Below are 24,403 nucleotides of genomic sequence, written 5' to 3' on the forward strand. Positions count from 1 at the left end.
CAGTGAGCTGAGATCCGGCCACTGCACTCCAGCCCAAGCGACAGAGAGAGACTCTGTCTCAAAAAAAAAAAAAAAAAAAAAAAAAAAAAAAAAAAAAAAAAAAAAAAATGACTCATTGTCTGCAGAGCCTGGATATGGATAAGACTGGAGCCCTGATCTCAAATCTGGATTGGGCATTCAGAGATAATCTGGGATTGTCTCTTTTTATAGAGGTAGCAAAAGTGTTTACAGCACACTAAGTGACGGCATCTTTAGATAAAGGAGACGAAATGTGTACGTGCCAAACAGTAAAAGATAGAATTTAATAGAAAATTCATGGAGTGAAACATTGGTTCACAATTATTTTCCCTTTTATGGAATTGGGAATCAATTATTATTAGCTTCCAATCATTAACAATTGATACAGAGTCACCTGAACAATTTCAACAGATGTAAAAGAGTAAATGAGAATTGTGGAGTTAAATCACCCTGTAGAGTTATAGACTGAAAGATCATGATTCCTGCTGCTGCAGGTCTGGAAATGTCTATTTCCTTTCCTTTTCACATTTTGTTTAATTGAAAGGTTTCATGAGATACTAAAAAAACCCCTCAATAAATTGGCCTGCCCTTCTTTTAAGGTCTAAGGTAATCAGAGAATTTTTAAAACTTTTTTAAAATTTAAATTTAATCTTATGTAAAGATTTCAAAGAGACAAAAATAATATAACCAAAGCTCACATTTATTCTTACACTCCACTTTTTCATTTTGGATTTACCTTTCTTTACATATATAACAGATGTGTATTTTTTTAGATATAATTCAGAATCTGAATTTGATGTTTTACCATCAGCACTTCGATAGTCTTATTCCATTATATTCTGGTCTCTATTGTTATTGGAAGCCTGTGATCAGTTTAACATGCAATTTTACATACAATTTTTTTACTTGTCATTGTTAAAATGTTTCAGTCTTGAGGATTCTACAGATTTATAAAGTGAAACTCAGATCTAAGTTAGCTTCTTTTTTATTGTTCAGAAAATTGGGCAAACACAAATTTTGAGAATATATGTTTGCATAGTATTTTGGAAAATTCCCAGCAGTGTCTTTCAAGCCTGCCCCTCCCATTCTTTCTCATTCTAATTCCATGTCTCATAACTTGTCCTCATTTCTACACTATCTTTTCAGTTATTTTTCTTCTGCAATTACTTTATTTGTCTTCTCTAGAAGCATTATCTGTTTCTTTTTCAAATATTCTCATTTTTTTTTCTCCTCAGCATGTGGTTTGTTTTTAAGGGTATTAATTATTTTTTAAAGTTTTTAAAATACGTTTGCATATTTGTATTTCACTCCTTGTTTTTGATCACTGCTCTGTTATCTGAGGATCCTACTGTCTGTTATACCTGACTCTAAATCATGGCAAATTGTTTTCTCATTTCTTTTGTAATTTTATGCCATGAACTCCTGTCTTTGTGAGTGGTAGGAGACAGGTATCCCTTCTGGACTGAGTTTTTGAAGCATGACTCCTGATGGGTTATGTATTTGCTTCCTGAAAAAGAACCTTGAAACATTGCCTACCTATAACTTATCACTGTATTAATTTTTCATCTTGAGGATTCTGGATTTACATGGGTATTGTAAAATCATTTCTAAACCTGGCTGCCCAAGCTGAGGGGTTTTTTATGTGACAATAACTTTTTTTTTTTTTTTTTTTTTTTTAATGAGAGTCCAGGCAGGAACAGACGAGCTTTATTGTCATCATCCTGTGCTAGAGAATGAATTTTCTTCTATTTTCCCAATTTCTCTCTGGGAACAACCCAGCTTTATTTGGGCATCTCATTCACCTCCAACTGTCTACATCATGCTTTTCAGTAAGATCAAATCCTTTAGTAACCAAGACACCAAATTCCCTTGGCTTAAATTTTAAGGGAAGCCACAGGATAAGGTTTTACACTTCAGCAAGTGACTTTCATTCACCTCTTCAGGTCTTCTCCCTGTAATATTCATTTCCTCTTAAGACCTTAGCTATACTTTTAAACATTTTTATGATATATTTCTCCAGGAATTTTTATGCGACCCTAGTTTTCCATCATGTTAGCTTTTATCTAGAGTATAGGCAGAATATAATTGCATGTCAATGTTTGGTTCTAGGGGGAGTATCTTTAACTCTGCCCTTTCAAATTTTACCCAGGCAAATAATATTTTGGAGATAGATCTAATGAATAAATTGACTATTTTTTATATGAGAAAATAAAGTTACTGATTACTTTTCATTTGTTCTATATACCTAATTACATGCAGTGTTACTAGCATATGAAAGAGCCTCTCCTTTAGAAGGCTGGAACACGGCCTGGAATGGGCATAACTCATGGCAAGACTCAACATTCTTTGCAGGTGAGCCTGGAGTTACAGCTTGACTAACAACAGATGGCATTATTTGAACACAGAGAAATGCTGAGTGAGACAGTGATTCTCTCTTAAGAGTAGTGACAGCCTGAGATTCTTGGCTTAAATGAGACCCTGGTGACTGGAATTCATAAACCTGGACAGGAGAGAGACTCATCTACTGCCAAGTGCATAAACACCTTTAATGACAATCACATTGCTAAAGGTTAAATAAGCCCCATGTAAGTAAAAATATAAAGAGAAAGAGAAACATTTTTTCTTAAAAAAACCTATTGAATGTCACCATCTTTTGTCTCAATAGTGTGAAAATCCTGGGGTAAAAAATACAGAAATAAATAAGAGAGAATGCCTTTGAAGTTGAGAAAAAGAAAAAGATTTTTCACACATTTAATTTCTTTAGTTACTACTCCTGGCTGTGCCTTTAAAATATGCCAAGAATCTGGCTCTGTCTTAATGATCACCACTTTCGTTGATTCTGGTCTAAGACAACCATTTCTAGCCAGTATGACTGCAGTAGCCTCCCACTGATCTTGCAAACATCATTCTCTAGAGTCAATTTTATAACACAATCCTTTTTAAAAAATATTCCTTTTGCTTTTGTTTCATTTTAAATTTTGAAACTTCTACAAAATAGAGAGAAAAAATATAACGAGCTGCCATATATCCATCACCAGCTTTCAACAATTATCAACATTTTGCAGTCTTGCTCCATTTATCCCATCCTTCCCACATGTCCTAGTTCTCCAACAATTCTTTTAAATTTGAATCCAGATCAAATTTCTCTTCTGCTCAGAACTTTCCAAAGGTGTCCAAACTTAGAAGAAGTAGAAGCCCTAATCCCATTGATAGCCTACATGACTGACGTCATCTTCCATCCCTGTTTCCCCTGACTCCTTAATCCTCCTCCTCACTCCCTCTGCTCCAGCCACTGGTCGTTTTGTTGATGTAATGTTGTGATCTGCTCCCACATTAGGAATTTGCACTTGCTGCTCACACTGCCTAAATCTTCCCTTCGTCTCCCACTGTCCTCCTATACAAACAGATTCCTTTTTCAGCTTTTTCAAGACTTTGATCAAATGTTACTTTAAAGTGAGGCATTTTCTGGGCATTCTATTTAAAAATTTAATTTACTCCAAGCCACCTGCTGGCATTTTAAATCCTCCTGTTGGCTATATTTTCATCTTAGCACTATTTTATTTACTAATGAAACTTTTATGCAGATATATGCCTACTGCCTGGTATATAAGTGGTGTTCCATAAATATTTGTTGAATATTAACATTGATTATACATTGCAAAGTCTTGAGTGAAGTTGAGATGCTAAGCATATTCTAATCACTGACATAATATGCTATTTTTATATATTTGTAAAACTCTCCAAATGTGCAGCTGTGTTGTAACCTAAGAGGAAAGGGAAGTCTTCCCTGTTCCTGTCAGATCCTGATATTTGACAGCACGACAGATGTCCTGAGAGAAACAGACTTCTTATGAGTGTGGCATTTTCTTGTTTCAAGTTTTACCAACAAGCTCTATGGTAGTGGGGATGGGAGAATAGGAGGCAGTGATAAAAGCCTCTTTAACCAAAACTACAGTCAAACTCCTTTAAAATCATCTCATTGATTAGGCCTGGAGTCTTTGGTCTTCCCTCTCCATCCTTGTAGAATCCAGTTTGAGCAAGAATCCTGTAAGTCAGCTTAGCAAAACCCCCCACACTTGATATCTGACTTGGGATCTTATCATCGTGGCCTACCTTCAGCAGTAATCATATCAAGTCAGTTTAGTGAGGAACCTCTTATCCTTGGTGTTTCCTCTTAGTAATTTTCCATCCACTGACCCCCAATCATGTTCCTTAGTTATAAAACTCCACCTGTCCTTGTTGAAGTCAGAATTGAGTCCAATCTCTCTCCCCTGCTGCAAGACCCCACTGTAGTGGTTCCTGTACATAGGGCCATGACTCCTACTTGAATAAAGTCTGCCTTACCATCTTTAACAAGTGCTTCAATAATGTTGTTGTTGTTTTTCTTGACAGGAGAAAACTTGGTGTGCTGGTAAATGTTTAACAACCAGCTTTCTGGGAGATAATTAGAAGATCTGAGCAGTAGCATTGCTAAGTTCAATCGTATACTCCCTCCATGGCAAATTGCAAGCTACTAATACGAAATCTCTGAATGTGGATTTGGGGAGAAATGCACATTAGAACATCATTTTAAAGCATCTCCGTTATATGTGTATGAGAGAAGCAAAAAATCTAGAGAGGGGTGTCAGTAAATGACAGGTTCTGAGCCAAACTTGACTTGCTTCATTGAATACTGCCATCCTCGTTCATTTGTGCAGTGACTGTGGCTGCCTTTACATGGGAAGGACAGAGTCGAGTAGTTGTGACAGAGATGATATAGCTCACAAAGCCAAAAATATTTACTTTCCGGCCCTATACTTACACTGGCCTGGATTATAGTAAAAGGTAGTAAAACAATTAAGTATGAGTGAGTTTTGAGTGCTAGTTATCTTTGTTTCTTAACATTTGTTTAACAGTAAATTTATGTAATTTAATTTTTAATGATATCTTTTAAATAATTTTTAAAAAGTTCTAAAAATCTTATAATGAGCTCTTGCAGTCAAGATCCAACATACCATTAGGGGAGAGGAACTTCTTAAATTCACTTATAAAATACTACTCATGTCATCTGACCTAATAATATTTTTGATAAGCCCAGTAGATTTTTAAAAATTAAATTTGTTATATATATATATATGCACATATATATGCCTATAAGTGCATCAACTTTATTACTGTACAGTATATTTTTATTAAAATAACTCTATCATTTGACCAGTCTGTCACTAAATAGTTTTAGTCACCTACTAGGGGATTTAGTGATGAATAAGACAGACAGAATCTAAGGAGGTGGCATTTCGGCTGAAACTTACTAATAGGAAGAAGGAGGTGCATGTAAATGGGAAATAGACTGGTTCGATAATGAATAATGGCAAGTACCAAGGTCCCAAAATGGGAACCAGTTAGATGTATTCAAAAGACAGAATAATAATTTGGGTAAGATAAATGATAAGTCAATTAAGAAAAAAGGTAAAGTCTGAGAAGTACATGGGGGCTTTACAGCTAGTAAGCTTCAATATTTTTCTTAGCATAATCAAAACCTTTTGCGAAAGTTTTAAGCTGGGAAATAACCTGATCTGATTTGCACTTCCACAGTTCTGTTTGTGTGTAAAAGGGGCAGAACAGGGCAACAATGGGCTCAAGGAGACCCAAAGGAGGTCATTCAGCAGATAAGAGTGACAGACTAAAATGGCAAATGTGGAATAGGAAAGAAATGACCAGATTCATTACACATTCAGATACATTTTGAAAGTCAACTAGAAAGCTCTTTTTTTCAATTTTACTCTATGAATTTGCTAAATGGTAACATTATTGTAACAATTTGATGACATATTATTAGTATTCACTTCTCCAAATGGCCCACTTGATCATAGAGCAGACTCTAACCTGCGCGGTTGAATTAGGGTTTGCTTTTCATTCATTTGACTCAAACCTCATCTGGACTTTGCAAATCTTACCTCCACCTTACCCCTACAGTGTCCCTTTCTTAGGCTGATCCTAGGCAAAACCCAATACAATGAATTGATTCTTAAAATACAAATACATAACTAGCAGCACATTTCAAAAGAAAATCCCCTGCTGGCTTTTGGGGCTCAGGACAAGAACAGAAGAGAAGAAAATGTTATTTTTATTGTCTCTTATTGATACAACTGCAATGCTAATTTTTGTAGACAAATCTAATTTACCAAAGGAAAAAACAGAGGATAAACATATAGCATACAGTTTTTTAAAATTTCCCCTGCAAAGAAGTCAGCTTGTGATTATTTTTGTCTTGAGATGTATTTTCAGGGAAATATAATGAGATAACTGCCTAGGTGATACTTTCCAGTTAATTCTGTAATACTATGGTGCAAGCTGAGGATTTTTTTTTTTTTTTTTTTTTTTTTTTTTTTTGAGATCAAGTTTCGCTTTGTCGCCCAGGCTGGAGTGCAGTGGTTCCATCTCGGCTCAATGCAAGCTCCGCCTCCCGAGTTCACGCCATTCTCCTGCCTCAGCCTCCCGAGTAGCTGGGACTACAGGTGCCCGCCACCACGCCCGGCTAATTTTTTGTATTTTTAGTAGAGACGGGTTTTCACCGTGTTAGCCACGATGGTCTGGATCTCCTGACCTCGTGATCCGCCCGCCTCGGCCTCCCAAGGTGCTGGGATTACAGGCATGAGCCACCGCGCCCGGCCAGAAATTGGTTTTATAAACATTTCCAAACCATACCTCCTGTCCCTCAGTTGCATTCCTTTATGTGGGCAATAAACACCACTTGCAGCATTATGAATGGAGTGAGTTTTAGTGGCTGTCCTCCAGGAGCTCATCTACTCTTCCATCTTTTGTGGTCCAGGGCTGATTAAAGGTCTGTACTGCCTAACATAATACAATATTTATCAAGAGTCTAGTAAGCATGTTTAAGTGTCAGAGTGACCTAGGTTTGTTATCTAGTTCTAGTTCTGTCTGGCTGTGTGACCATAAGCTACTTAATCTTGCTTTGCTGCCATTTTCTTACATCGCACTGCACAGGTTGGTTATAGATATTAAATGAAATAAAGGCCATACAGTGCTAGATAAATAAAAACAATTTTTATATTTGTCTTTAGGTAAAATACATAACAAAGTCACGGATTTTAAAGAATGTATGTAGAAAATATGGACAAGGTAAATATATTCTCAAAATAAATATAAATCATCCAAAGATAAAAGGGAATGAAAGAGCTAAACTAACATGTTTTGGGAGTGGAGTATAGTCTCATGACTATAACTCCTTCTCAGCCCCACTCTACAAATTTTCTTCTTTTCAATATTTTCATCATAATTCCACCAAGGGACATTCTCATTACTTTGCCCAGTAATTTGGATATCAGCCTCCTCTAGTATTGTTTTGTCTATTGAATTAGCTATTAGCCACACATGGTAACCTAGTACGTGAAATTTGGCTAGTGCAAGTGAAGACCTGAATTTTTAATTTTATTTAGTTTTAATTGTTTAAAATTTAACCTTAAAAAACTCATATTTAATTCAGCCATTAGAACACTTCGTTTAGAACAACTTGGGTATGTGGATCTATTTTTTCAAATGTAAACTTATAAATCCACATATGGATCAAGTACTCCCAGTAAAAATTTAGTGTTTAAATGAAGATGTTCTCTAAGTATAAAATATACACCAGATGCTGAAGAAAATGTAAAATAGGTCATTAATAGTTTCTAATATTGATTAGTTATTGAATTGATAATAGGTTAGATACATAGGGATAAATAATATATACTGTAAAAATTAATTTTACCTGTTTCTTAATGGAGTTATAGGAAAATTTATCATTACATTGTGGCTCAAGTTATATTTTTAATGTACAGCACTACTCTAGCTCTTCCTAACAGGATAAATAGGATTTTCATCATCCATTTACCTTAGTGTAGTGGATTTTTATGCTTTTCCAAATTGAGCTAAGAAAGTTAAGCTTCTAGGTCAAGTTAAGGTTGGAATTTTTTCTATACGTGCTTTATTGAATGTATTAATTTTCAAATTTGAAGAGAAGGTAGAAATTATAGAATACATTTTCTAATCTAACAAAGAATTATGCAGCAATGCCAATAATATTCATTTCTCTATCTTATTGGAACAAACTCACCAAGAGGAAAATCACAATCTCAAAAAGTTCATTGCACTGTATGTAAGAGCTAACTTTTTGAAATATCCTATTTATATTAAAGTATTTAACTTTTATTTATTGTTCCTTCAACTTGAGCCAAATTAGGAATTGATTTAATTCCCTTTTTATGTGTTATCTCTTTGCTATAGCTATCATCCTTTCCCACTCTCACTAATGTACAGTAGTATGGCTAGAGTATCCATGACAGGCAACAATCCATTCCATCCTGAAGTCATGTTGCAGTCTCCCCTCACGAAGTTTGTGTGGGCACTCTGATCCTTTGCCCTTGTAAACTTCCCTTTTCAACGTTCCCACTGTTTGCAAAATACCATTTCTGACTACTGTCACCATTTCTTTCTTATTGGTAAATAAGAACATTCCTAAACACAAGCCACTCTATGGCTTTTTGTAAATGGCATATTTTTCAAGTCACTGCTATAATATTAATACATTCTAACTCTGAGTAATATTGATGATTTTTTTATCTGGCTTTGTGGTCTCTAGTATAATCCTTATGATTTATTTTTGTCTATTTTACATTGATACTTTCCAAAATGTTCTTAAAATTGCCTCATTTTGGGTATAGCGTTTTCCTCCGCAGTGTATATTTCTTCCTCCACACTGTGGTCCAATATATGTTCTTTATCTTTTACTTTCTTTTTCTTTATTTTACGGAAAGGGAGATGTTTTGATTTTTGGTGTTTTTTCAAATTTGCCAATATTCCATAATCATCATCATAATAATAAAAATACAAGTAAGAAAAAGGAAATAAAGAAAAAGCTTCAATAATCTTATAATATGAATATAATCTTTTTTGTATTTTAGACTATATCTCTTAAATAATCTTATAATATGAATAAAATCTTTTTTTGTATTTTAGACTATATCCAGCAAAATTTTTGTCTTCAGATGCAAATTTGCTTATATTAACTTTTAAAAGGACATTGTGCCATTATTTAACTTGGTACCCAGTTTTCTTTAGTAACAAGAAATAGCAACAACCCTAGAAACTGAAACTGGTAAATATATACCCGCTGTATTATTTATTCGTTGTAGGACACAATGTACCAATCTAATATACAAAATTTACATGGCTTCCTTAGGCTTTTTTTCTTGCACATAAGTAATATGGTCATAGGCATTTCTTTTAATATGTTTTAGGCAGTTTTAAAATTATTTCAAGACGAATTATCAAACATAAAATCGGTAATTAAGAGATTTGTGGATTCTTCAGTCTTTGACATTTACAATCAAAATATCCTCCAGAAAAGCCGTACCAATTTCTAATCCAACCATTTGGGTGTTTAGTCACAAAGAGTACATCACATCATTTTTTCACAGCTTTGTAAATCTCATAAACAAATGTTAGCTTGATATCATTAATTATTAGTGATATTGAATATTTTTGTCAAATATTTGTTGACCGTATTAAAGAAGTATATTTTTGGAACTGATTATTTCATGACTGCATATTTCATTTAGGGTGTTTGTCTTTTTAACAGATTTCATTCGTAAAATATTTGATTGCTAATAATTTTACTGTGTAGTTTGAATCCATATGTCATTTGTTAATTTAATATTTTGTTGTTAAAGTTTCACAATTTTACTTAGTAAAATCTTTCTTCTTGTTTTCTTTTATAAGTTCTAAATTTATGAAAGACCAGTGAAACAAATTCATAAAGTGACTGTCTTAGTTCATTTGTGTTGCTGTAACAGAATATCATAGACTAGGTAATTCAAAAAGAACAGAAATATATTTTTTCCTTTTTAAAGGCTGTAAAGTACAAGACTGATGCACTGGCTTTGACGTCTGGTGAAGGCTGCTCTGTTTCAATGAAAACTCTGTTGCTGCATCCTCCTGAGAAGAGAAACATGGTGTCCTCTATGCATGAGGGACAGAAGAATAAACGAGCACTCCTTTCAAACTTGAGCCTCTTAAGCCCGTTTTTATTTTTTGCAATTGTTAATTGATTTATTAATTTTTACATTTTAATTTTTTACATTGATTTGAGAAATTGTATTTCCTGTGTATTACAGGATGTTTTCAAGTATGTATACATTATGGAATGACTGAATCTTGCTAATTAGCATATGCATTACCTCACATGGCTATCATTTTTATGGTGAGAACACTTTCTATCCACTGTCTTAGCATTTTTAAAGAATACAATATTGGTTTTGAGCCCTTTTATAAGGTGCTAATCCCATTCAGGAGGTCAGAGCCCTGATCATTTACTTATCTCCTAATCACAATTCTCAATACTACTACATTGAAAATTAAGTTTCAACACAAGTTTTGGAGAGGTCACCACCTCTGCTCAAACCATTGCAGTGGCCGTATTGTATTACACAAGAAATCATCCTGTGCTTGGTAACTTTACTTCAAACTAGAATAAAGAAGGATGTTACAGGAGCATTCTAAACATCTTTAGCAACATTTTATTTGTCTTCTCAGATGCATTTATTGAAATCAGACCTGCAGTCAAAGTTAATTGTTCATTATTTCTGTTCTCCTAATATGCATACTACCATTTGGGTATGCTATTACGTAGAGTCAAATGTTCCTTATTTGGATGCAATCTGCATTAGGTAATAACAATCAACAATTGGCATTGACGTTTAGGGATTGTTTAAAGTAATTAGCGTGTTTCTGATAATCTCTGCCATAATTACAATAACTAAATGTCTTTGACTATATATAGTTCTCTTGAAAAACACATGCAATAGATAAAATGCAAACAAAATATAGAACTTATTAATTCTTCCCTGGATCATATCCTTGTTTGCAATGTAAAAGAAAAACAAGAATGTCTCTATAAAATATGTCTGACCACTCAATTAAATTGTTCTTTTTAATGTTTCATTATCTAAAAGCCAATTTTGAAAGCTGAAATGGTTTTTAAAAACAAAGGTCAAACTTCTGCCAATTACTCAGATGTAATGCAACTAATTTCTGCCAGTCATTTGCTTGATTCTCATAAAGATAACCAATAACTTCTTGTTATTTGTATTTTTGAATATTTAATATTTCCATCATTTTTACTTTCCTTAAGGTCTTCTTATTTCTTGTCATTAATATTAAATGAATTACTGAGTGGAAATAAGAAGTAACACACAGAGATATAAGGTGAGACCTAAACCAGAGTGATTTGTAAAATCTACAGTAGGAGAGTTATCTTGAGAAAAAGTACATAACAATGTTACATTTCATAGAAAGTTAACATAAAAGTAAGCATTAGGAATATCTCACTAAATCTAAGACTTCGGACACTTGTCTTACTCTAAATTGGCCACAAACTTCACACTATAGTGAGAATAATCTTTTAAAAAATACAAATTACATAGCATTACGCTTCCACTCAAATCCTCCCATCATGTTCTGTCTCTTGTATGACACTATCTCAACTCCTTAGCTTTATATATCAGAGGATTTCTTTCATCTATTCATCTCTCCAACCTCATCCATCAACACTTTCCATTTCATCGTTTTCTCCCATCCTAACAGAATTATATGCAACTCTAATTGTGATGTATATCTGTTAATACCAAAATCCCTCTGCCATCTGCCGCCTGAGAAATTCATTCTTCAGGCCCTGCTTGAGAATGTTCTTTTCTCTAAAACCTATCCAGACGTCCCCAGGCTCTAGCAGAATTGATCACAATTTTATGTTTTGCTGCTATGACCTTCCATCTCCGTCCCTTTAACTACATTGTGTTTGTCATTTTTTAGTTATATTTGTCTCCAATAATACATTGTATACTATTTAAGAGCAGGGACTGTGACCTTATTGATCTTTGTATCTACAACACAGCGCCTGGCATATAGTAAGCATCAAATAAATATTTGTTAAATAAGTAAGTAAAAAGAATAAATAAATAAATAGAGAAAATAACTGCTCTTAAAGACCTTGGAGAAATTAAATGACTTTTGAAGCAATACAAGTTATATGAATAGCACACACAATTTGGTCTTCAATGTTCCTTTGCCACAAAATTTGATTTAATGTCAAGTGAGCAAAGTAGCTATGGTGGCTTATTTCATTGACTAAGCATTTTGTGGGCCAAAAGTAAGCAGATGTGACCATTTAGGAGGGTATTTATTTTATAGAGGGCATTAGGGCCGTAGAGAAAAGCTATGAAATCACTCTTTTCAAAGAATGCAGAAGTGAATTGACGAGGAGTTTAGTAAGTGGCAATTTCGTAGCTGGCTGTGTTCCTCCAATTTGTCATTGTCACTGGAAAAGTTGCCAAACCACAGTTTTATCCCAGGATAAAATTAAATATAATTTGGTTAACTGAAAACATCCAATATCCACAAATGCATAGAGGCATATCTCTATCCCAGGTTCAAGTACCAGGTCGATTGTATTCAACCCATATATTAACAAATGTTTTTATTAGTTGCTTCAGTAAAATAGAATTTTTATCACTCTGTATATTCAGCAACACTCTCTAAATATAAGAAAGCACTCCTTCTTTTATTCTACCACTATCATTAATAAAAAAATTCAAAGAAGAGTGATATAAATATATATCAAAATAATATTCATATTATAAAACCTACATATGATAATTATGTGAAGAATTAGTACTAATATAGTTAACACTTAATACAGAGGGACTTGGATGAAAAGTTATGGCCTCTTAAGTCTGTTTCTTGCTTCCTCTTTTTATCATTCCTAACTAGTAATCTTAACTAGGATACGTGAAGAACCAAAATGTACTAAAGGCTGAATACCTTGGTTTGTCTAAACGCGCTCTTTTTCTGTTGGTTAAAAACTTTTGTGGTAGAGATAAAGTCCAAGACAGAGGTATTTTCCCCCTTCTCGTGAAAAATTTCAGGTAAAAAGATGTATTTTGGGGGGACTTCTCACTGTCTTTTTGCCAGAAAAGGTGAGGAATGACTCTTCTACTTATCCATGTGATAAATTGCAATGTGGGAAGATAATTTACTGAAATATTAATGTGTATATATTTTATTCTTACAGTGGTTCTTTTTCCTTCCTCTCAAGAAGATAAATGTGCCCTTTTGGGATTCTTGCCTGGCAGGAGTGGGCTGGTCTGATGAGACTCAGGGATTCATGCTTATGGAGGAAAGGACATTGACAGAAATGGAAATGCCATGGATTTCTAGAGACAAGGTGGGAACTGAGATCTCCAAATTTTCTGAGAATGGAGACCTATGTGCAGGTCCAGGCCCCTGGTGGGGAGGCATACTCCGGGAAGTGCAAGAATTTGTTTGCATGGTGCACCCCAGGGTGGGATCATAATTTTGTGCTCAAACTCATAATGAAAGTGGCACAGCCCCTTGGATAAGAAAGATGTCAATAGCCAGCCGGTGAGTGAGGGACATAAATGTAGCTTCAAGAAAGGTAAAGTGTCCCTACAAATGACTGAGTGTAGATGCTCTGTTGTTATGATAAAATGAAGTTTCAGTGTCAGATTTCTTTGATTTGATTAAAATAAAGTAATATGATATTTCTTTGTCACCCCTCAGTTTGCAGAGTGAGATTTACCCCTATTAAATGATTTAAATATGATTATACATATGTTAGATACAGGGATACTGGCTGTTAGGAAGACATATACTTGAGATATCATGGAGTGCTGGGAAGTTTACAATGTCTGTGGGTATGAGAAATTTAAATTCTTACACGGATGCTGTTGAAAATGACTTGATGTCAAGACAACTTTTGGCACACAGCATCCTCCTTCTCCTATACCTTATCTTCCTATTTCCTATTCCAAAACTTACTTGCATCTGATCTCTGTGAGGTCAGCCCATTCTGAATTCCAGGATTCATATAATTTTCTTTCAAACTACTGCCTTATATTGCATCAAATTACTTTGTAGATATTTTTTGAAACAATTTAGAATGAGGTCCCAGAAACTGTACCCAGGCACTCTGTTGTAGAACTGTCCTGAGGAGGTATACTGCCTTCTAATAACATCCTTGGAAATACTGACAGGCAGAATTTTCACTATGTTCAAAGACTAACATGGACACATTAATGTATAAACATATTTAAGTAGATACCAACAAATCACAAATATGCACATATGATTGTGCCTGTGAATATTGCCACACATTGAGAAACCTTAATATATACCAATAAATAAATTATATTTATGTAGATATTTCTATTAGTGTTGTGATTTGTTAATTTAAACATTTTAAATGGTTTATAAAACACTCTAGTGGTATAAAAATCAAATTTTTAGGATAAAAATGTAGCATCTCATAAAATATAGATTTTGATAACTTCAGTTTATCTAACAATCTTTATCTGGCTATGCCCATTTGGAGCACCAGAACTCAGAACTAAAGTGGTTAGTTAGGATTCATTTTGTTGGGGTATCAATATTTCCTTAATATTTCCAGGTGACTTTTCATTCTAGAGAATGATGGAATTACATAGTAAGAATAATTCAGTTAATTTGGTAAAGATAGCTCCTATCTTATTCAATATTTATCTGTGAAAATCTTACACATTCTAGCTGCTGAGCTCAGTGCTGGGGCTTCAGTGGTTAAAGTTAGATCCTTCTGGCATGAAGTTGGAAGTTTAACAAGATCTATAAATGTGACTATAATCATAAATGTAATCATAATTATGAATATATGGCAATTATAACCTTGTCTGTAATTATGACTATAAATATACCTATAATTAGAGCATTTACTATTCAAGATTATTTACAACTATCAATAAAGGGTATACAGAAAATTTTGGTGTCTGTTATCCCTCATCAGGAATTAGTGATAACTCTTAATAACTTAATAAGTTAGCATTCTGGATAGGGAATATTCTGCTTGAAAAAAGAGTTATTCTCCCAATAATGGGAGACAGTAACTGCATATTGTTCACATTCTGAGTTTCCATTTCCATATTCTCTGATACATTATTACTGAGCATTAATTTCACTCCTTTGGAAAACTTCAGATGTTATCACTAGTTATTAATGCCTTCATCTTACAGATCCATCAGAGACTAACCATCACCTTAATATGATACAGTATTCCTAAAATTCATTGAGATGTACATGCTACATGGAAAATGGGCCTTCTTATTATATACAGGAAGTAGAAGGCAGAGGAACATTGCACTCCAGGAAAGAGGCAAGAGTCCAGAGATTTAAGAGTCTAAACTAGGCTGATTGCAGTAGTTTCGGGAAATGAGGATGAATAGAGTGATACAACCAAGGAAGAGCTAACAAACATAGTATTCATAACTGAGGAGACACAAGGAGTGAGGGTGACAGGGGCTTGGAGCCTTCTAAAATAAATGCCTTGATATTTAGAAGAGAGTCATGTCACTTGCACAAATGAGAAATTCGGGAGAATCAATAAATATGTGGAAAACATGAGTTTATTTTTAAATATGTTGATGACTTTGATACGTTGATGAGAATTCCAAGTGAAAGAGTCCTTTAAAAAATTAGAAATATGGGATTAGATTTCACAAGATAAAGTAGAGCTGGAAACTTAGTTCCCTGAGGACTTCATTTCAGAAAAGACATTGAATGACCTCTATCTGGGTCCTCTAAATAAGAACTCTAGTATTTATAGTTTCAATCCATTTATATAGCCTAATTCATAATTTTCATATCTACTTTCCTTAGTAAAACATTCTAATCATAGTTTTGAACATAGAAAGAATGAGTTTTAATTTAGTGCTAGGAAAGAACAAGGTACATTGGCCATTGAATTCTATCTAGAAAGAGCCATAAGAATTGAGAAATTGCGTGCTTTGGAGATACTGGAGAAAACTGATTTCTTACTTGCTAAGGCAAAGCACACATTTTTGCTGAAAACACCCATCACCTTACCAGCAGAGTGGTAGCAAATGCTTTACTCAGACTCTGAGCATTTTAGCATCTCTCTGCCCTAGACAGCAAAGTTTTCAGGAATTTCCTAGGTCCTTGCCAATGCACTTTTCTATTTTAGTCAGGTATTTCTACTCTTCTCCTCTTGTGGATTCAGAATTCTTAACTCTTTAATAGTAGGTCTTGGAAATTGTAGGAAAGAAATAGTCTCAGATTTAGAAGGCTTTTGTGTTAGCATACAGCTCTGTTCATGTTTTGAGATCTTGTGACTTTTATGTGATTTCTGGTTTATGCTTTGATGCAAATCTGAACATAGACACTGGTCATTTTTCTTCTCTGGCTAGTCTGTGGGATTACTGATTACTGTGATCAGCCTTTGACATATTAGATGCATATAATAGTGGCTTCTTGATGCTACTTTCTTCACAATTTTGGAAAAATAAAGTTAAATAAAAATAGATATTCCATTTTGTTTCTTCAGCAGCTACATATACATTCTGCATTCCCTACCGAAGCTCAGCCAGGTTTCCCACTTACCGTGAGAAAGGCTTCGGCAATACCCTATATCTACTCTGCAGTAGTACTTCTCAAATTTCTGTAGCGAGGAATCAATTGGTTTGCTTTTCAATCAGAGATTCATTATTTTTTAAAATACCCTGTAAAACAGGACAAGTCTAGTAATTGCATGTGGGATGTTGTGTCTGTGTTAGGTTGCTATATGTATCTATATATATTTTTAAATTACTCTCAATTTTATTGTTATCTCATTTTGGACCAATAACAAACATTTTTGTGACTACTCAAGTGCATCGGCCAAAATTTGGGTCACACTACCTCTAGAACAGGTACCAATATTTTGGAGATCCAGAGCAATCTTGAAAGTAATTTATTAAAAGGGTAAAAATAATAGATTACATCTAAGATCTCTCAAAGCTATAAAGATTGACAATGTGATTAAATGACATTCTTCAGTCATTTCATTCTTCTCTATAACCCTAATCCCCAATATATTTAAATAAAATAAAATAATAAATTATAATTACATCTCACACTATTTACTGTGAGCTTACTATGCATACATCAGGGACCAGGATAAGCAATTTGGAGACATTATTGCATTTAATTCTCACATTGACCTTGTAAGGGGAATAATTTTATAGAAAAGGACTTGAGGTGCAGGGGGCTTAATTATCTCTTCAAAGTCAGACACCTACACCATGACTGATAAAACTAACAAAACATCTGCAATCCCCAAAATAAAAATTAATTAGATTACAGCCTTGTCTGTTTCTCAGCCCAGAGAATTTACTCTGGGTATTGTGCTGAATTGCCTAACTCCCAAATCTCCAATAAGAAGACATTATATTCCAAGTTCCAAGCTCCAGGTTGTCATACCATGGCCTTCTGCATACTGATTATAGAAGATAGGCTGTGTTCAACTCCACAACCCAACTGAATGCACAGGACTATAGAAGATGCAAGGGCCACTTGTGTACATATCAATCATAAACTATCATGGAACAAGTAACAAAACAAAGCAAGATGAATCTCCCTTAGACCTGTTCAATTTCCCTTAGGCTGACAGAATTAGATTATGAAATATTTTGGGTAGTCTTCCATTTTCACCATATCTTCTCATCTTGCTTAGTAAAATGTGCTCAACACATTTTCTCCTTCGAGTATTTGATGAAAGGTGAAACCTTTGATTTGGTGAACTTCCTGTTGCAGGACATATTCAATATTGTATGAGCAAGACTTTGATTTTTGTTCTGATTCACACACCTCTAATTACAGAGTAAAACTCAGCAGTAGCCTGGACCCCTATGGTAAATAACAAAATTTTAGCAGTAAAATGGAAATGATAAAGACATTTCACTCCTCAAATTCTGTCAGGAAATACTGGGAAGATATTCACTGCTAATAAAAATGTGCATATTTGCCAAGGTTGTTAATATATTGCCTGTATTATCACAGAAACAGAATCACAAAGTTTTATAACTTGGTAACACTACACCCAGTCTCTTGTAGACATTTCAAAGAGACAAAGCATTTAAAAGCAGCATTGTAGCCAGGTAATTCTAAAAGTTACTTCTGTGGTTTGTTTAGGGTACCATAGGGAAATTTCAAACTTAAAATTCATCTAGTCAACTGTGTGCATTGTATACATTTTACAGATAGATGATATCCTGTATTTGTAATAGTTGTTGACAAACTTGCAGCTCATATACAAAAATGAGTAGTAGGGGACACGCCAATAAATGCCATCAATTTGTGAGACACTGACGCAAAGACATGCAGACGTGCAGTGAGTAGTTGTCAATCTTGGAAAAAGGTATTTTATTACTTCCCTCCTGTGTGTGGAACTAATTAGAGGGTGATGGTGTGCATGTGATGGCCACTAACGTTCATCAAAACCCAGTTGCCAGGATGTGGAATAGGAACAGAGGTAGACACCATCATGTGTGTAATTGCATATGATTGTTTTATTATGGTCATTAATGTAGATGCCTCCTTTTCCTCTGTCTTTGTGACAAGCCTCTCCTCTTTCTTCTCTTATTTGCCAACATTTTCTTTTTTAGTATGCTTGGCATCCATTCTGGTGTGGAGCATCATAGTTAGTTAGATTTTCAATTACTTCTCACAAAAATGTTAATCATCTTAAAGGAGTTTTTAACATAATATGTTTGCATATACACATACATATATAGTAAAATCTGATACACAGAGTATGTACTATTGAACTATTGTACTGATGAACTGCTGTATTGTTGAAAAGGCCTGTGATCCCATGTGGTTATTTAAAAATATATCTATAGATTATTGATACTCTCTTCTTCAAAAGGTGAAGCGTGATTCCCCCTGTAAAAAATGTAGGTTATCTTTTTTCTCTCTCTTTTTGAAATGGAGTCTCGCTGTCACCCGGACTGGAGTGCAGTGGTGCAATCTCAGCTTACTGCAAGGTCCACCTCCTGGGTCCATGGTATTCTCCTGCCTCAGCCTCCCGAGTAGCTGGGACTACAGGTGCCCACCACCACGCCGGGCTAATGTTTTTGTGTACGTGTATTTTTTAGTAGAGACGGGGTTTCACCGTATTAGCCAGGATGGTCTCGATCTCCTGACCTCGTGATCTGCCCACCTTGGGCTCCCAAAGTGCTGAGATTACAGGCGTGAGCCACCGCGTCCAGCCTGTAGGTTATCTTTTATAACTCACTCTTCAGGTATAGAATGTGACAGAAGAGTGAGTTGTGATGTCTAAGATTAGGAAATGAAATGCACCATGTCTTCCTCCTCACTTTCTTGGAAAATTTGCCAGGTGCCTTATTATGAGGATACTCAAACAGTCCCATGGAGAGGTCCAGTAAGCAAGAACCCTGTAGCAAAGTACAGAGCAAGGAAATGGAGCCCCAAACTAACAGCCGTCTGAGTTAGCTATCCTGGCAACAAATCTTCTAGCAGCAGTCAAACCTTCAGATGACAGCAGCCCTGGCCAATCACTTGACTGAAACCTGAGAAAAGACCCTGAGCCAGAGCCACCTATCTAGGCAATTCTTGGATGCTTGACCCTGAAAAACTGAGAAGATCAATTTGTTTTAAGCTACTATGTTCTGGGTTAATTTTTCATGCAGCAATAGATAACCAATATGCCCAAGCCTCCTTACATAATTTAATTGGACAGTTTCTGATTCTATTTCATCCAGGTTGGCTAAGCCATTACTATGCATTTGAATAAACAGCAAGGAGAGATGCACTGTGATGGCAAGTGCCACTTGACATTAAAAATCACTCAGACACATGACACAGGTTCTGTCTGCAGTGGCAATTTATTTTGTAAATCATTCTACATTCAGCGGAGTTCAAGGCATAAATCTAAATGCTAGGCAACTCTTTAATTTAGTTATTGAGTCTTGAACACCTACTACATATCAATATATATTACAGATACTGGTGATACAAAGATACTGAAACAAACATAATTGATCCCCTACCTATGATTGTTTAATTAAGGGATGTGTAAATCTAACCACAGTATTTCTGTTTGGGATTATTTGTTACAAAATACACTTACCATTAAATGTACAATAGGTCCTTAAATTGAAAAATGGAAAGATCTTTCTCTCTCTCTTTTCTCTGTCTGTCTGTCTCTCTGTCTCTGTCTCTCTCTCTCTCTCTCTCTGTATGTCTGTAAATAATTATTTGTGTTCAGGAGTTGTCTACTCAGTTTGTCATTTCCTGTTTCTAGTGCATGTGATGTTGGAAAGGCTCTAAAGAAGAAGCAAAAATGATGAAGCAGAATGTTCAAGGCACTGAGTCAGATCTCCCAGCTCTTCTGCAATTTTGCCTGTGACTAGTCATGTGTCTTTGGATGAGTCTCACGTGTTTCTCAAAGTCCTTTATGCAATAATGCTGTGCTCCCTTTTCTATGCCCTAAAATTGTTATTTTTGAGTAGGAAAGGGTGCTATTACTTAAAATTTCCCCTAGTATTCTGATTTCACAGCTGTGTGTTTGTTTAAAAGTAAAGGTGCAGTTAATTTTAAGTCTATGTGTTTTAAAGTACCTGCCTAAATCGCTTCCTGTGCCCATACTCTCTCCATCTTTTTTGTTTCTATTGCAATGTGCAGCTATTCCTGTCCTCTCCCCTTCTCTCCAACACATAAGGTGGAAAAATTAACTGATTTGTGCAGATACGCAATCCTCAGTGACCTTACCCAACACCAAAAGTGTTGACATTAATCATAAATTGGATTTCTGACCTTCAGTTTCTTTTTCTTAAAACAGTCATGTCCCCATGAGTCAATCAATCACTACAAAAATAAAATATTCATTGTAAATTATTTTTATTCATAGCACAGTGCTATGGTATTATGAAAAGTCTTAACTGTAGTTGCATAAGTCTTTATCTGTAAAATGTAATAGTGCTACTGGTGTCCATCATTTTAAAGTCTGTGCCAAATTTGAATATACTTTTTATTACTACATTTACACATTTTTGCATAATTGCCATCATGGTACAGAGAAAGAATTTTGCATGCTTTCATCACATGACCTGATACTGTATTTTCCTTATTTTCTATGTAATCTTAACTATGTTATTAGTTGAATAAAGTTTGTGTAGCTTGCATGTAGTAGATGACAGCTCTGAACCTAATGTTCCAATTCTCAAAAATAATCAATCAAGGGCTAAAATATAAGGAGGCATAGCAGACTGCAAAAAATAAACCATGGGCCGGGTGCGGTGGCTCAAGCCTGTAATCCCAGCACTTTGGAAAGCCGAGACGGGCGGATCACAAGGTCAGGAGATCGAGATCATCCTGGCTAACATGGTGAAACCACATCTCTACTAAAAAAAATACAAAAAATTAGCCGGGCGAGGTGGCGGGCGCCTGTAGTCCCACCAACTCGGGAGGCTGAGGCAGGAGAATGGCGTAAACCCAGGAGGCGGAGCTTGCAGTGAGCTGAGATCCGATCACTGCACTCCAGCCTGGGCGGCAGAGCGAGACTCCGTCTCTAAAATAAAATAAAATAAAATAAAATAAAATAAAATAAAATAAAATAAAATAAAATAAAACCATGAAGTTTATAAGCGGAAAAATGAAAAAAAATGACTGTCATGTTTTCTTTCTAAGAAAAACCAACAGAGTCTCGAGAGAAACCTACAATGCAGATAATTGTATGCGCGGTAGTTTAGAAAGGGAATAATGAGGCTAGGCTGAGGTTTTTTCTGTTCTATCAGGCAGATAGAGACTAAGGGAGTAGTCAGTGAACAATGGGTAGGAACCAGCAGGTTTGTAAATTATGCCTGGATGCCTCACAAACCCGCCTCTGACAGGAAATGGCAAATGCTCATCGCTGAGTTACTTATCACTGTGGAAAAATCACTCATTTGTTTGACATTGCTCTCCCACCAAGGGGGCCTTCTGTTGTTATCCCTTTACAATTTAAAAATTTATAGTGAAATTAAATTCTATTACTTCTTGTGGCTGTGTACAGTCTTAAGCTACCATTAATCACAAAGGCAGAGAATACAGAGGAATGAGTCCAATGCTGTGTCTTTAAGGAACTGAAAAGAAGTAGGAAATCAAATGCACAAGTGGAAAGAATAGGGACTAGATAATGGCAAGAATAGAAGAACCGCCTATTTTGAGACCTTTTCTGTTAACAGTGGTAATAAATTACCCTGTAATTCAGAGCATATGTATTGCATTTGTAATATGTTATTTTGGGAAACAAAGCCAAACTTCATTATGTCATGCTGTGTTATTTCTACAGCTGGTACTATTGTTGGCAAATGTTTTTTGATAAAACTTAATAAGACAAGGAAAATGCTCCAATTGGTCTCATTACTAAGAAGTGATGTTTTCATTTAGACTTTTCACATAGTCTCCTGATCTCCCTTGATTACATTGATATGAACAAATGCTTGGCTTGGAAGAGCCCTTGGTTTCTACAGACCTGGGGTCCACCAATTGCTCTTTCTGGGTTTCATGCATCCTCTGGGGCACTTTCAAAATATATCCACAGATTCCTTCACACTATTCCCACCACCAGGAGCTATCTGTATCATCTCCCCTTTGAAAGCAGGCAAGTTTTGCGATGTTTTTGAGCAACAGATAATGTCAGAATTGGCATAGCACCATGTGACTTCTCAGTCTAAGTCACACAAAGGCACTACAGGTTCTGCATTGTTTGCTTGAATACTCACTCTTGAGAAATATCGGCTGCCATGCAAGGAGTTTGACTACCTTTTTCTGTTGACATGCTATGAGGAAGCCTAAATTAATTAACACTGAGAGGCTACATGGAAATAACACAGGTAAAGACTCTAAGACTCCTGGAGGAAACAGTTTTGCCCAGACATCCCCAGCTGTTCTATCTTCCCATATATCTTACTCTATTATTGAGTTGGAGCTGAATGAGAGAAGCAAATTATCACCACCTGGTTGAGCTCTTTCTGAATTCCTGAAGTTAACAGAATAAAACGATGTTGTTTTTTAAGCCAGTTGGTGTGGGGCAATTTGTTATGCAGCAATAGATAGTCAGAACATGTTCTGAACCTAAGTGAAATGAAGATGTTTCCTATATGGCAGGATAGGTGAGGGCCGTACTTATGTGTACATTGTTCTACACCAAGCAGTTACTCAGTAAATTGGAGCACTAATAAATTTTGAAACTATACAAAAGATTCATAAATAGAGGAAAATATCCAGTCAAAATTCCATCCTTCTAGTGTAATAGGCATGAAATTACCCACACTTTAATTGTCTACATCAACTTTGATTTGTTTAAATCAAATAAAATCTGTCTCAAACCGTAAACAACTGGATGGGGAGAGTAGTCCAATCTCACTCAGTCTCTGCTTTCTCCCTGCTTTGGATAGTCTCAGAACCACAGAGAGAGTGTATTGCTCTGAAAACAGTTTCCCTTCTCAATCAGAAACGGTCCTGTACTTCATTGCCTTGCTGCTGGATACTGTATCTCTTCCTGTGCCTGCCCAACTCTAATGGAGCCACCATGGCAGAGTTGTACAACTCTCACTTCGGATTCTTTCCATTCTGCATGTATCCTCCTTTTCCAAGGTGTCTGCCTCGAGGTAGGGCCCTTTGTAGAACCTGTAATCTTGATCTTCTTCTTCACAGTGCTGCTAATTTATTTTTTATACTCAATACAACAAATATTAATGTCATTCTCTACTTCCACGATATCATCTGGAAGGCCTATGGCTAACTCTAACTTCAGGTGTTAGAAGCCAGAACAGTGAAAATGTCCCTTTTTAATAGAAACAATTCTAGTATAATGCCATTCTGTATACTTTCACTTAATAGTTAATAATCATTTTATATTTTAACATTGATTTTATAATAAATTAATTAAATAATTTTTAAAATGTATTGCTTTTATGTCTTAGTATAGAACTATAAAATCTTGACTATTTTATAGAATTTTTTTGTATATTTTGTTGAAAAAAGCAAATATAAAATATTATTGTGATTTTTTTGGTTTAGATCCAATTACCCAGCATTCAATAACAGCTATCATTCTTATTCCTGTATGCTAATACGTACATTTATGTACAAATACATTTTATGTATACACATATGTATATAACTTGCATTCATGTATATGCAAATCCAGCATTTTTATGTTACTGACACTAAACTAAAAACAATGTATGACATCAAAATAATCATAAGTTTTTCAGTGGATTGACAATAGAAATAATTGCTATATTGTATTAATCAGTTGTCCAGTTCCTGGGACAAATTAATTTGGATTTTAAGTGCTATGCAACAGTTTTACCACTAAACAGCTATTAACAATGGCTTAAATAATCTTCTGAAGATTTGATTAATAAATTCATCATTAATAAATAATACTATGCCACTGAAGACTTAAATATAAAGTGTATCGCTTCCCAAAAGCAATCTAAAATGTTAAAAAGCAGTT

Source organism: Rhinopithecus roxellana, chromosome 17 (genome assembly GCF_007565055.1).
Source record: "Rhinopithecus roxellana isolate Shanxi Qingling chromosome 17, ASM756505v1, whole genome shotgun sequence".
In the NCBI taxonomy this organism is placed as follows: domain Eukaryota; kingdom Metazoa; phylum Chordata; class Mammalia; order Primates; family Cercopithecidae; genus Rhinopithecus; species Rhinopithecus roxellana.